Here is a 14,149-nt window from a genome sequence, read left to right on the forward strand (position 1 = left end):
CATCTATAGGCTATTGGATAATAGAAATGTCTGTCAGCAGCCTGCTCGAACTATTGGCTGGTTCGTAACAAGGGGCGGGGAGGGGGCGGGGTTGATTCTTCCCGCCAACGAAGGCCGGCACCGCCCTCCTCAGGCTCCGCTTCAGGCCGGGATCGCTGCGGCCAGGCTGGGATCACTTTGTCCGCAGCCAGCGGCTGAAGGGAGGGGGCTCAGCGCTGTCCCCCCCGGGTGTGGGCCAAGGGCTCTGAGCTCAGCCTGGGGAGCCCAGAGCTAGTGGCTGCTGCCCTGGGAAGGAGCCCTGAGGGCCGCTCGTGGCCTCCCACCCACACTGGGTGAAAGCTCTCCCTGTCCCGGCTATGTGCACTGAGCCCAGCGAAAGCCACCAGTGAAACACCCGGACAAGGCTGGGACCGAGGCATGGGCACCCCGGGATCTGCTGGGACACGGCCCGAGAGCCCCACACCTGCCTGGTGATGAAGAGTCAAAAACAGAAAGGATTCAAAGCTAAAGGGCCAGATCTGGAAAGCCACATAGATTCTACTGGAATCAGTAGATCTGGTGTTTAAATGCCCCAGTTCAAGTTGGATAATAAGTGGGGAGCATAATAGCCCTATGGTATATCCTAAGTGTTGTATTAACAGAAATATTCCTGAGATTGCCACACTCAGTCCCTGGGTAAGAGCAGCTGCTGTGTGCTCGAGTCTGGTGTTTGATACCTGGAGTTCCATCCGTCCTTCAGGGCCTCAGCAGCAGCTTCGGTTTCAGGAAATTCCTTCTTCCTGCCCTGAGCTGAGCTTTTGCAGCAGCAGAAGGACGTGAAACAATTTTGAACAATAACAAAGTAGGTGATTTTTCTTCTTCCTGTGTAGAGCTCCAGCCCTGCAAGCAGCCTGGAGAGAGGTGGTGCTTTTAACAGGAGTGTTGTGGGATTGTGCCAGGCTGGGTGTGTACATGGAGGGAAGGGATGAAGCGCTCACTCTGATCCCCGGCACAGGGAGCTGACACCTGCTGAGGATGCTGCTCCTGCTCTATCAGCCCCATCGTGACCATTTGAGCCCAAGGTGTGGAATGAAACCTGTCTGGGTGTACCCTGAAAGAATAGAAGGGAAAAGCACTCTGGAAAGCAAGGATCAGAGAATTGAGAGAGGAAGGCAGAGGTCAAAGAAGGGGAAACCCACAAATCACATTGATATAATTGTTTTTCCAAAGAGTGATGCAAAGTGTGATGTGTCACTGAAGAACAGATGGGCTTAGGGAGTTTGGCCATCCCCACACCAGAGTGTGGAGTGATTACAGAAATGGCTACCTGTGAGCTGGGTATGGACACCAAGAGAAAACAAACAGGTGTGAAATGTTTGTTTAAAAGATATACATGTCTTCTCTTTCATGTTTTTTATCCTCAGCAAGCCCAAACTCTTTGCTTAGTGCTTTCAAGCTTGTATATATTTGAAGGATCCGTCAATACTAAACTTCTATTAACCCCCAACCTGTGTTCCAAGAGACCTGAGAGACTTCTCTTCTTTTCTCTCATTTATTTTAACCTAATTGTTTGGCCCAATTTCAGTGAGGCATGACCTTGGCTGCAAAGTGCCTTTGGCTGTGACCATCTCCTTAGTGGAGTTGTGGGTAAAGACCATGATAGTCCTGCTTGTCTGAGAGAGGAGGAACTGAAATGACAGAACCTTGGAATGGTTTGGGTGGGAAGGGACTTTAAAGCTCATCTTCCCACCCCTGCCATGGACCAGGACACTCTCCACTGTTCCAGGCTGCTCCAATCCCTGTCCAGCCTGGCCTTGGACACCTCCAGGGATGGGGCAGCCACAGCTTCTCTGGACAACCTGTGAGGGAAGAATTTCTTTACAACACCAGGTCTAAATCTCTCCTCTTTTAGTTTAAAACCATCCCCTGCCTAGTCCTGTTACTCTCTGCCGCTAAAAACCTTTGCAGCTGTAGCTGTTCTAGGTTAGGCTAGGAGGGATCCCACCTGCAGTGGTCATAAACTATTGGAATATGAAAAATAGTTAAAATTTTTTTTTTCTCTTTTTTATTTAAGGAAAAAAAAAAAAAAAAAAAAAAAAACCACCCAAAACATTAGATGTTCTTTATTTTGTTTACTATCTGTTGTGCATTTCTCAGTTGAAAAAAAAATACCAGCACTACATGGCTAGTGGGATCTTTGCAAGCCCAGATTTGGGAATACTTTTCCTGTAGGTTAAAAGAGAAAATAAAAAATCTAAATCAAATTAGATTTAATTCTTCCATATGTTGCTATTATGTTACAAATATTTCAGTGTTCTCTTCTTTCCCTGCCCAAAGCCTCCCATTTTAGACACAGATATACCTGTAAGAATTTCATCTGCTCATTCAAAGCAATACATTTGGTTCTGTTGTTCCAAATTAAGGAAATATTCAACTTATGAGCAAAGTTTAATCTAAACTGAACAATGTATGGAAAATAAGTGCCCACACTGATATTTTTTTTAATTAAAATCATTATTTTGAAACTAGTTGTAAGACTTTAAAGATTTGATTTATGCTTTTGAAATGCTCTGATATGAAATAACACACTGCTCCAACTGTCCTTCAACTCTGCCAATGCAGTTGAGCAGTGGGGCAGAGCCATGACTGCCAGAGTCACACACTCAGGGGGTTTATTCTCTGTTAGAAATGCTGCAGCACCACAATGTGAGATGGTTCAGGCCCCTTGCCAAAGCAGAACATTCAGATGGTACCACTCTGAGTGCAGGGAGCATTCTTTTTGGCTTAGCTGACAAAATCAGAGATTAGGCTGGGCTGTGGTGTTAAAGGGTGCCCTGGTGCAGCATCAGAGAGGTTTTGACACCCTTAATTCCTGAATTTAGCACCTGCTCTGACTTGGGCACCTGCAACCTCTGCTGTCATTGCCTCAGCCCCCTCCCAGGCTGTGTTGGGTGTGTCATGTGGCATCAAGGGCAGGTTCAGGTGGGACATCAGGAAGAATTTTCCTCTCTGAAAGGGTGATTAAGCACTGGAAGGGGGTTCTCAGGGAGGTTTGGAGTCCTGATCCCTGGAAGTGTCCAAGGAAGGACTGGACATGGCACTCAGTGTCCTGGGCTGGTTAGCAAGGTGGGGGTTGGTCACAGCTTGGACTTGATGGTCTTTGAGGTTTTTTCCAACCTCGGTGATTCTGTGATTCTGTGAAAAGGACATCCAGGCAGTGATACCACATGTCTGGCACTTGGAGCTGAGTGTGCCTCAGTTTCCCTCAGTGTGCCCTCCCAGAGCTGCTGCACTAGCAATAAGTCCCCCAGTGCTACAGAAGCTGTTGCTGCTGCACACCCAAAAACCATTTCCTGAGGCCTCAAATACTTTTGATTTAGTTTGACTGAACAGTCATGTCAAGTCCAAGGGCCTATCAGGGATTTCTTGAACACATTCTTTTTTCCTGCTGGAGACCAGTTCTGTGAGCAGCAGAAGTTTTTTGTTTCCCCTGTATTTCCCTGTGCCTGGTAATGCTATCATGGCTCCAGGCACAGACTTTGGCTGCAACCCATGTGTTCAGTGAATATGACACCCTCCAAAAATTCTGGGCTAGCTGTGTATCTGTGATACAGTCTGTGGCTGCACTCTGGGCCTGGGGCTTCTCCAGCAACTTGGATGAAACTTTTGAATGTACAGCTCTGCAGCTCTTGCTTTCTATTCTTTCTCAGAAGAACTGGACAAATAATGTGTGCACATTCACTTCTACCACTGAATTCCCAAAACCACAACAGACTTAACCCCGTGCCTGCCTGCTCTAAGAATGATGTGGGATTTCCATGCACATTTCCCAGCACTCAGATGGACAAGGGCAGCTTGCTGCCTGAATTTCAGCCAGGTACTGGCTGAGCTCCCAGCTCCTCCTCATCCCCAGCTCACAGGACACATCTGGCAGTGGGGATTGCTGTGAGCCTGTGTATGGTGAGAGTGAAACCATCCAATGGCAGCACTCAGGGACAATGCTTCACCACAGCTCCATTGCTTCAGAGCTCAGTTCATCTCCTCCTCTCTGAGTGCAAATCCATTCTGTTTCACACATCCATCCTCAGGCCTGTGTACTCACTCTGCTTTTGGATCTGGCTCCTTCCAGAAGTGCAGGGCCCCTCTGAATCTATCAGCAGGGAGAGACACTCCCTCTGTGGAGGCCAAAGAGCCCAGCCCAGATGTCTGGACAATTCCTGCACAGCAGCATGGCAGACAGGGAAGAGGGGCCTGGCAGTGAGTTTGTGAGTTTTCCTGCTCTGGTTTAAGCTGTATCCCATGGCCACAGCCTTGCAGGAGCCCATTGCAGGCTGGATCATGGGGTACCTCAGCAGTGTGAGGGCCCTGATCCTCAGTGACAGGTTTTATTCTCTGCCTCTGAAAAATCCTTTCTGTCTCAAATATATTTGATTTTATTACTTATTTTAAATTTTAGATGGCAGGACCTGAGGCTGGTCCAGGACATCAGCTGGGAGCTGGTGAAGGGATGTGCCAAGCTCCAGCAGCAATGAGGAGCACACTCCAGCAGCCAGTTTCTTAACTTGGATTTCACTTTGCATAAGGAGAGCTGCATAACCCAGGTGAGTGGGGATGGATCCTCTGTCCCATGGCAGCAGGACAGGGCTGTGCCAGCTGCAACCTTTATGGCTACCTGTTCATAGCTCCCTGGGTTGTTTGCCATCAAAAATCATCTTTAGCTACAGACACAGGTACAGACAGGTACTCCATCCTTTGCTTCCAGTCTTCCCTCTTCCCTTTTCCCAAAATGAGCACCCAGCTTCCTCTTGGTCAGGTCAGATGAAACAGTACCAGAAACCCCCAGGGCTGAGTGTCATAGGGAGGGATGGTGTGACATGGTTGAACATTCACAAAAACAGTCCCTTCCCTCCCTTCCCAGTGCAGGGCATGGGACTGTTTTGGCAGCTCAGGGATCTCCTGAGGGAGAGGTGGGAAGGTACCTCCCAAACAGGGGCTGATCCCCTGACCTGTGCACAACATGGGGCTGTGGCAAACAAGGGCCCAGGTCTGTGCTGATCCTGGGGACAGATCCCAGGGGCAGATCCCAGGGACACCCATCACATGCTGCTGTGGCAGCAGAGAGTGCTGGGCTGAGTGCTGGTGCCTTTGTGCTGGCTTGGGTTCCCCTTTGCATTGCTGATGTCTCCTGGCCCCTTTGGTACTATGGCAGAGGTGAGAGGTTGGGTTTAGCTCTCTGTGTTTTAATCCTGTGACTGTGCACATGAGGAAATCACCGAGGACAGAACACATTACACAAGAAGAGTCACCCTGGCTCAGCCTTTCACCACTGAGCTCACTTGTGGTGACCCACAGCAAATACCTTGGGAAGTGTTGAAGAAGTGTAACATCACCACTACCCAAGGATATTCTTTCCCTACTTTCAGTGATCCCTGTAATAGAGCATTCCTGAACTACCAGTCTGTATTTTCTAAACTTTCTATCAGACCTATGCTCTGGGGATGGGTTTTTCCATGCGTGTCTGCTCCATTCCCCACAGGTAGCTCAATGGCTCACCAGCAACCAGAAAGGTACCAGAATCTCCTTTTGGGTCTGGGGTCCTGTATTGCTACAGGAACAGGAAGGTTTTAGTGTTGTCAAGGAGTTACTTCCATTTTGTCTTGACAGGAAAGATCATATATTTTGGTTTTGGTTTGATCTTCCTTTGGGGCACTGAGTGCATTTCACCTGGGTTTATCAGATCTGATCTAACCCTTCTGCTTCAGCTGACAGGTCTGACACCCAGCCCAGGGCTGTGGACTTTTACAGGGGCTCCCACTGCAAAGCCTTGACCTTTGGCTGTTGCAAAATGTACTGTCAGCTGTGCAGAGGCTGGGAAGAGACAAAGTTCCTGACATCAGAGCTGTCATTATTCTTTTGGAGAGGTGGAAGGGGAAAAGAAGCAGGTTGTTCTGTTGGGATTTTTTTTCCTTGTAGCCTGGGAAGGGTATGACAGGTAAAGAAAACTGTTGCAAAAAGCTGAGCTGGCAAGAATGAGGAAAACCAGTACTTTTTGTGCTGTGTACTGAGATTTTTGTTGGTTTAGCCCCAGCTGTAATCACGTTCTATCCAGACAGGCTCATCTGGCCATTCAGGTTTGGCTGCCATGGGCTGCACTGTCACTAGTCTGCAACTGCAGGAGCAGCCAGTACCCTGTCCTTTCCTGCTGGAATGTATTGATGCAACCTAAATGCACCATGGAAATAATGGAAGACACCCAGAATGGCAACACTCTCTTCACTAGTCTGGGTTAAAATCAGAAACCACTGCAGCTCTGCCTGTATCCCTCTTCCTGCCCCATGTGCAAGGAGCAGAGGATCACCCTGGAGCAGGATGGGGTATTCAGCCCAGCAAGCCCTGCCCAGAAAAGGAGGCAAAGCCTGGTGTGCCTCAGGGTGGTGAGGGCAGGGCCCTGGGGAGGAGAGGGATGTGCAGGTGGAGGTGCTCCCTGCCTGCTGGGATGGAGCAGAGAGCAGCACAGTGCACAGTGCTGGGCTTTGGCTGCAGAGCAGGTCTCACACAGACCTGCACTTTTGCCCTGCTTTCAGCCAGGACAGGGTAAATTTCTTTTATAGCAGCCATGAGGGACACACACCTCATGTGTGTGGTCCAGGTTGTTCCATACCATGCACTTCACTGCCAGGGTGGGGAGGTGGAAGTGAGGGACTCTCACTTCCTAGAGGAGAATGACATCCCCTTGCAGTGATGTGATGAGGAAGAGCTGCTGGATATTGTGGTTTTCCATGTAAATAAATAATGCCTTATACCTTTTGTTATTAATATTGTTGCTATTAATAGTAGTTTTCTTATCTCATTGCTGTTTCCAGTAAATTGTTCTTAACACATGATTTGCACCTTTTGTGCCTCCAGGTCTCAATCCTATCCACCAGGAAGGTGGAGGGGAGCAGGGAGAGGCATCTGGTTTGGGGGAGTCTTAGTGGAGACACTGAATTGGGGAATATAATTTCAAAACCACAACAATCTTCTATCCCATCACAGAGATCTGCACATTTTATCTCAAGTGCTGCATTGCAATGAAAGGAGCAACAATTTGGGGAGAATGCTTAATCCACTGACCTCAGGCCAAACCTTGATGAGGGGACATGGATTCTCCATGAGGGTTCTGGGAAGGTTTGCTGCATGCCAAGATATATCTTTCATTTAGAGCTGAAAACTACTCAGCTAGAGAGCACTGAATTAATTCCTGTTCTAAACAGGATCCAGATGGGCTGGGAATCCTTAAATCGAGGAGCTGCAAGTGCAGAAGGCATAGCCAGAGTGGTTTGTACAAGGGAAGGCCTTCAGAGCCCTGAATATGTGCAGCAGGCACATCTCTAATGAAATGATTAAACCCTGTTTATACCTGATCCTGCCCCCGCAGGGAGTGCCCAATTAAGTGGCAGGATGTGCCTGAGCTGCCAGAGTGGAGCCCTGAAGGGCTGGGCTCTGTTTTTGTTTTGTGAGGTTCCTTCCATGACAGTCAGAGCACTTGCAGCAGTGTCTGCACACAGATGAACATTTCATAAGCAAGTTTACCATCAGCATTGTCTCCCTTGATCACTTGGCTTTGCAACCTCACCATGCTATTAGCCTGGCTTCTTGGAGGTAATCCTTAAATAAGAGCCTGGTTTAATGACCTTAAATACATTCTCTGCTTTTAAATCTTGGATTATTTATTCATCCAACTGTTTTAATCCTGCTCCTGCAAGCATGGACTTCACCTGCCCTATTTTTTTGTTCTCTGCAAGTCCACATTGCAGGGGCTGTTCCCACCCCTGCTCACTTTAAATATTGCTTCAGCCCAGACTCTTTCAGTGCTGCTTTTCTGCCTTTCCCTGCTGTTCTATGGCACCAAGCCTCCATTTGTCAAAGCTGAAACAGCTTCTCTAGCAAGTACAGTTGTTTTTAATTTAGAATTCAAAGCCCTCTTGAGCCCTCACTGATTGGGCTGTGGCCTCTCTCTATTGGGTGCTCTGTGTGTGCTGGACAATGCCCCTGTCTCAAATAATATCAGACTTTGGTATCTGAACCTGTACCAGGTTCAGTTTGTTACCTGGGAGTAAACTATCCCTACCCTACAAATCTTGTCTTCTCCACACTAACTTTTGGTTTAGACACCGAAAACATGTCTTGCCCTCATAGAGGAATTGATCTCTCTTTTAGGGCAACTAATTGGCTTTTTTGGGGAGGTATTCACCTGGAGAAGAGAAGGCTCCAGGAAGACCTTAGAGTTCCTTCCAGCACCTAAAGGGGCTGCAGGAGATCTGGAGAGGGACTTTGGACAAGGGCATGGAGTGCCAGGATGAAGGGGAATGGCTTTCCACTGACAGAGGGTGGGGATGGGTGGGATACTGGGGAGAAATTCCTCCCTATGAAGGTGGGGAGGCCCTGGAACAGGGTGCCCAGAGAAGCTGTGGCTCCTCCTGGATCCCTGGCAGTGTCCAAGGCCAGGCTGGATGGGGCTCAGAGCAGCCTGGGATAGTGGAAGCTGTTCCTGCCCATGGCAGGGATGGAAACAAGATGAGCTTTAAAGTCCTTTCCAACTCAAACCATTTTGTGATTATTTTTGTGTGGATAACCAAAATCACTCATTAAGCCAGATCTCTCCTGCTGTACAGTTTCCCCTTCCTGCTGGTCAGGAAGCAGCACCAGGTACCAACTCATTCCTATTCCCAGAGTCTGTCTGATCCCATCTGTACCAGCTCTGCCCTTCTGACCATGGAATCTCTCAGAGGTGGTGCAGTGAGTGAGTGTGGTAAAAAGTGCACATCCTGGGTTTGGGCTGGGGCAGAGTTACAGCTCTGCACAGCACCTTGTGCTGCTCTTTGGGATCTGTGCTGAAAACAGATCACCCCACAGGGATGATTTAGCTCCTGCTGAGTCAGGAGCTGTTCTGCCCCTCACCCTGACCCACCAGTGTTGGGCTGGGGGTGCACAAGGAGCTGGGAGGACACAGCCAGGACAGTTGTCTCTCCCTGACTGCAGGGATATCCCAGACCATGTGATGCAATTCTCAGCCCACAAACAGAGTGTGGGGGGATGGTGGGGTCTGGCCAGGCTTAGGGCAGTTGGTGATGAGCAATTGCTTTCATGTATCACTTGTTTTTCTTGGTTTCTCTTTTCTTCTCTTTGTTGTTTTTTTTCCTTACTTTTTTTTTTTTTTTTTTTTTTTTTTTTTTTTTTTTTTTTTTTTAGATTTCATTATTTTACTGTTTTCATGTCAACTCACCAGTTTTCTGACTTTCACCTTCCACTTCTCCCACCATCACAGTGTAGGGGAGAAATGAGGGGTGGCATTGGTGCTTAGCTGCCAGCTGGGGTTAAACTGTGACACATCCACAGTCCAGACTCCCCTGGCAGGGCTGTATCCATCTGTGATGGTCAGGCAGCAGAGGCAGGGGGAAGTGTCACAGATCTGAGCTTTGGCTCTTGCTACCAAAGTGCACACAGGGTGGCTGTACTGAGAATCCTGTGGATTGCTGACCAGTAAAGCAGGAAGGAACAGAAACTCCTTAGTGCACAGTCTCAGATTTGAGACCCTCTTGGAATTCACGGTGACACTGATGGATCAGAGCAGGGCACCAGGACAGAGCTGAGCATTCATGCCCCCATTAGCCCTGAGGAGCTGAAGCACTGTAGGCACTGACCTGGCTGGAGAGCTCCAGGTGCTCCAGTGACCTGCAGAAGGATGCATGGACAAGGTAGAGGTGCTTTGCAGGTGCACTGCACTACAACCAGTGCACCCAGTTCTGCACTGCAATAGCCTTGTGGTGCAGCTGCACATGGCAGCTGCCTCTTTTCACTGACCTCTGTGTCAAGACCCATTTCAGATCAGCTTAGCTGGACCAGCAGCACAAAGTGTCTGTGAAAGTGGGGAGGGCTGCTAAGGAGTGAGTCAGAGGCTCCCAGAAAACAGCACTTTATATTGTGCTGCCCTGAGTATGTGCAGCACTGGGCACTGTGGCATCACCTGTCCCAAAAGTGGGAGATGTATCTCAGGTACCATCCAGCTACACACAGGACATTCCCTTTTGGTGCCAGCATACTGGGCTTCCAACAGAAACCCATATCCTAGCAAGGATATGAGGAAAGGAATGGAACCACTTCCTCTGGAGCAGTGCTGGCATCATCAGGACCTGTGGAGCACTGGCAGCAGACCCAGACTGGGACACCTGTGGCTGCAGCAGGGATTGAGCTGAGAGGGCACAGAGCCCCCAGATTGCTGCTGCTGCATGGCCACAGCCCCACACTTGGCTATTCCTTATCAAGGAAGATCCCTCCTTCTGCAGCCTGAAGCTGCTCCTTGCTCCAAGCACCCTTCCTCTTCTGCACCTGGGCTCTGCTTCCTGTGTCCTGGCCTTTTTTGTGGCAGCCCCTCGGACCTGCCATGGCCTGCCAGAGAGAACCAAGTCCTCCAAGGGAACAGGAAAGCACAAGGCAACAAGTTCTCGAAGCCAAGTCCTCATGTTCCACTGGCAGATATTCCAAATTAACCAGGGATTTTGCAACGAGCTGTGGCCTGGATGTTTGCCATGGAAAGAGCCTGCTGTTCCCAGTGTTGCAGGCAGCGTGCAGAGCCAGCTGCTGGAGGAGGGGAAGGATACCTGTGCCGACACGGCTTTGCTCATTTTCCCTTGCTCTCAGGGCATCTCTCCCAGCTGGGCTGGAACAATGGCACAGGGACTCCCGGCAGCAAGCAGACGGGAGCGCTCTGCCCCTGCACGCACAGCGATTACAGCAGCTGTCTGCCTTCCCCCGGGGAATTCAGAGCCTCCTGACGATAAGGAACCTGAAAGGGGGAGCAGAAGCGCAGCTGAGCATACACACACTCCCGGCTGCTTCCCCAGCGAGGAGAGGCGGGGACAAACACATCCACGGGGGAATCCTCCCAGTTCAGCCTCGCCGCAGGGACCTGGGATCCCATCGACACACAAATGACCCTGAAAGGCTTGCGAAGGACAGACCCCGCCGGCAGCTCCTGCCACACAGCCGGGGCTGCGGGAATCACACGGCTCTGGCTCTCTGCTTTGGCCTCCTGTGCCAGAGCACGGTGGGCAGCACATGCCCCTCTGCCAGGTCCAGCTGCTTTTCTGGGCTCCAAACCTGCTCACGACTTGTCCCCGTCCCACTCAGCCCACACGGAGAACTGTGCCAAGGAGGGAAGGGCAGCTGCCTTTCTGCAGGGAGAAGCTGTGTCTGGCTGGTTCACGTCTGAGGACCCCAGGAAATGGCCCTGAGGTGCTCAAGGGACAGATCCTCCCCCCAGGCGCTCCCACCCCTGCAACTCTCCCCGATTAAGGTGTGCAGCACTCCAAAAGCCAAACTGCAGCAACCACTGGCATAGACTGTGCCACGCTCCATCCAGTTCTAGGAATGATGCAAGAAACACTTTTTGCAGAGCTGCTTCCCCCATCAGAGGATGGAAGTGTTATCTCGGCAATCCCAGAACTTGCTCACTCCTCAGGGGTTGCACGATGGGAGCCAAGCACTCGATTTTCACTTTGTGTAAGGCTGGGCCATTTTCAGGTGCTGGGGCACTCACTCCAGAGCACGCTCCTGTGAAAACTGGCTCCTCTCCCCCATCCAGCCCCACTCTGGCTCTCACCTGGCTTGCTGAGCTGCCATATCCTCCTTTTCTCCCCTCACCATCACTGAGGGGCCCAGTTGTGCTTTTACCAAAACTGTACAGAGGGACCTGGCTGCCTCACAACTCAGCACTCAAGTATTTATGCTGAAATGCATAAAAGTGTTGGTTGAAAGAGAACAAAGCTTGCTTTGATCAAAGCCCTCATGTTCTCTCTGCATTTTAATGGCCAGTTCCACTCATCTGCTGTGGTTTCCTTTTGTGTCCCCAAGCAGCTTCAAAATACTTGGCGTTTTTGGCAAAATACTTGGTGGTTTAGTGTTTCTTTGATTCTGGAGTTTGGCCCATATTAACCTGACTCTGTGGGAGGCAGGGATGATTTCCCTGCACCAGTTGTCCAAGGACCCTGAAGCTATTTCATCTAAATTGTTTCCTTTCCTCCTACTTATGTTCCTGCCAGAGTGTAATGTCAGATACCTAAAATGACCTTCAGGGAAATTCATAACACATTTCAGAAATCCCTGTTCCCCCAAACACCTCCCTGCAGAACTGCCTGTGCTGATGGGGCAGTCCCTGCACACACAGAGGTTTAGGGAATGCAGCAAGGTGAGCTGTGCAGGACAGGGAGCACCACAACCACCTCCCAGGCTAAGCTGTCCCTGCTTTCACCAACCACAGCCCTTCTCTGACCTCTGCTGAGCCACAGCAGGTCCCACAGACACACTGTGCAGGTGTTGCAGTGATCTCACTTTCATCCCAGCTGGGTTCCTCTGTGAGGATGGGAGAGCCCTAGGACACAGCAGGGAAGCAAACAGCACAGTCCACATTGTCATCACTGCTCTGCTGAAGATTTCCTCAGTAAGAGGTGAGGAATCAAGAGAGACCTCAGGTCTTGGCAGGGCCAGGCACCAAGGCCTTGTGCTGACTTGTAGAGCTTGGGAAAGAGGAAGCCTTAAATCCCAGCCCCTCCGTGCACCACTTACCTGAGTCAGTGAAATGTAATTAATTTAGGGAAGGAACAGTGTGATTGTGACCTCTGTGCAAGGCATGACTTGTGGCAGCTCCCCAGGACAGCTCAGCTGATCTCAGCCTGCAGCTGCCAAAAAGGAGGGAAAGCCTTCATGCTGCCATTGCCCCTGGAGCACCTCACAGGCTGCAGCACCCAAACTCTCGTGTCAACCCAGCAGCCAAGAAAAGAAACTTCAGCCTAAGTTATCAAATTGAACATGCAAAGGGTTCAGCAGCTGCTCAAGTGGGAGGTTTGGGTGGGAATGGGAGCAGAGATGTGAAGCTACAGGAGGTGCTAAGCCCAGACCATGGCTCTGGGCTGTGAACCCATCCCAACACAAGAACCTGAGTGGAGCAAGGTCTGCTTTCAACCATCCTAAGCACATTTATGGCATACAAACACCTGACACATACAAATCAGGATGCCTTAATCCACACCGGAAAGCAATTAGACAAAACTGTTGCTATTTCCCCCCAGAACCTTGCTGGAGGGAGTGGTTGGAGCAAGGCACACAGGTTTGTTACTGTTCCCTCTCGAGGCACTGCTACATCTTAACAGGATGGTCTCAGGAGTCAAATCTATGCAGACACAGAAGAATCCATGTTCAAATTAATATTAAGTGACCTACATGTGGAAATAAGGGTTTCTGCACTGCCTTGGTATTGATAAAGATGGGCTGCAAGATGAGCTCTCCCAGGTCCTATGTAAGTGCTTCCCATCCCTGAGGGCTGCCTATCCTAATTTTCTAGGAGTTACTGCAGGCACCTGGAAAACAGTTTTTCAACATGCTGGATAAAAAGCAGTGAAAATACTTGTGAGTCTAGTGAATTTTTATTAGCTGTCATTGACACAGGAATGGTGCAGCTCCAGCAGATCCCAAACCTGGTGACGTGTCCAGTGGAGCAGCAGCTGCTCTTCCTCCAGGCCCCTCTGCTGACTGGGACACTCCTCCCCAGAGCTCCATTTACAGCAGAGGAGCTGCCTCAGCTCAGGCTCCACACAGTGATGCCTTTTCCCCACTTCCTGCCCCATCCCTGAAATTCTCAGTCACCTCTGGGAACATGAATTAGCCCAGGTGCTATCTGAGAGCTGGCCTGCACACTGTCCCATGTCCCAGGTCCCTGCCCGTGCACCTGCCCTGCAGGGGGGTCTCAAGGCCTCTCCAAGCTGCAGGAACCCAAGACCCTACATGAGGCTGAATGGCCCCCAGGATCACATGGCACAAAGTTTCTTCCCAAGAATTCCCATCAGACTATTAATTTATTCTTAGCATTTCAAGTTTTTGTGGTCCTATTTAATATTTAAGAGTCAGCAGAAAGCACACCTGGATCCATGGAGGATTCACCTCCCCTCTCCCACCAAAGAGGAGCAGGAGCTCACAGCACTCTGAGCATTGTGCTGAGTGATTTCAGTTGCTGCCATTCCAATGAAGGCTTCTGACCTGAGCTCTCCCATCTCTCCAGGTGTGCTCTACTGACTGGGAACTGCCACCAATTCCCAGCTCCATCCCAGTGCCACCCAGCACCCAGGAAACCACATGC

At 50.1% G+C, this 14,149-nt stretch overlaps 1 long non-coding RNA gene across 1 annotated transcript; it reads left to right on the forward strand.

Annotated features, from left to right (window-relative positions):
• The first annotated feature begins 3,625 nt into the window (after window positions 1-3,625).
• On the forward strand, window positions 3,626-6,235 carry LOC306812640. Its single transcript, XR_013776889.1, has 3 exons — window positions 3,626-3,856; window positions 4,436-4,580; window positions 6,093-6,235. It is a non-coding gene; the product is annotated as an uncharacterized lncRNA (long non-coding RNA).
• Window positions 6,236-14,149: the final 7,914 nt, after the last annotated feature.

This window comes from Erithacus rubecula, assembly GCF_903797595.1.
Source record: "Erithacus rubecula genome assembly, chromosome: 26".
Classification (NCBI taxonomy): Eukaryota; Metazoa; Chordata; class Aves; order Passeriformes; family Muscicapidae; genus Erithacus; species Erithacus rubecula.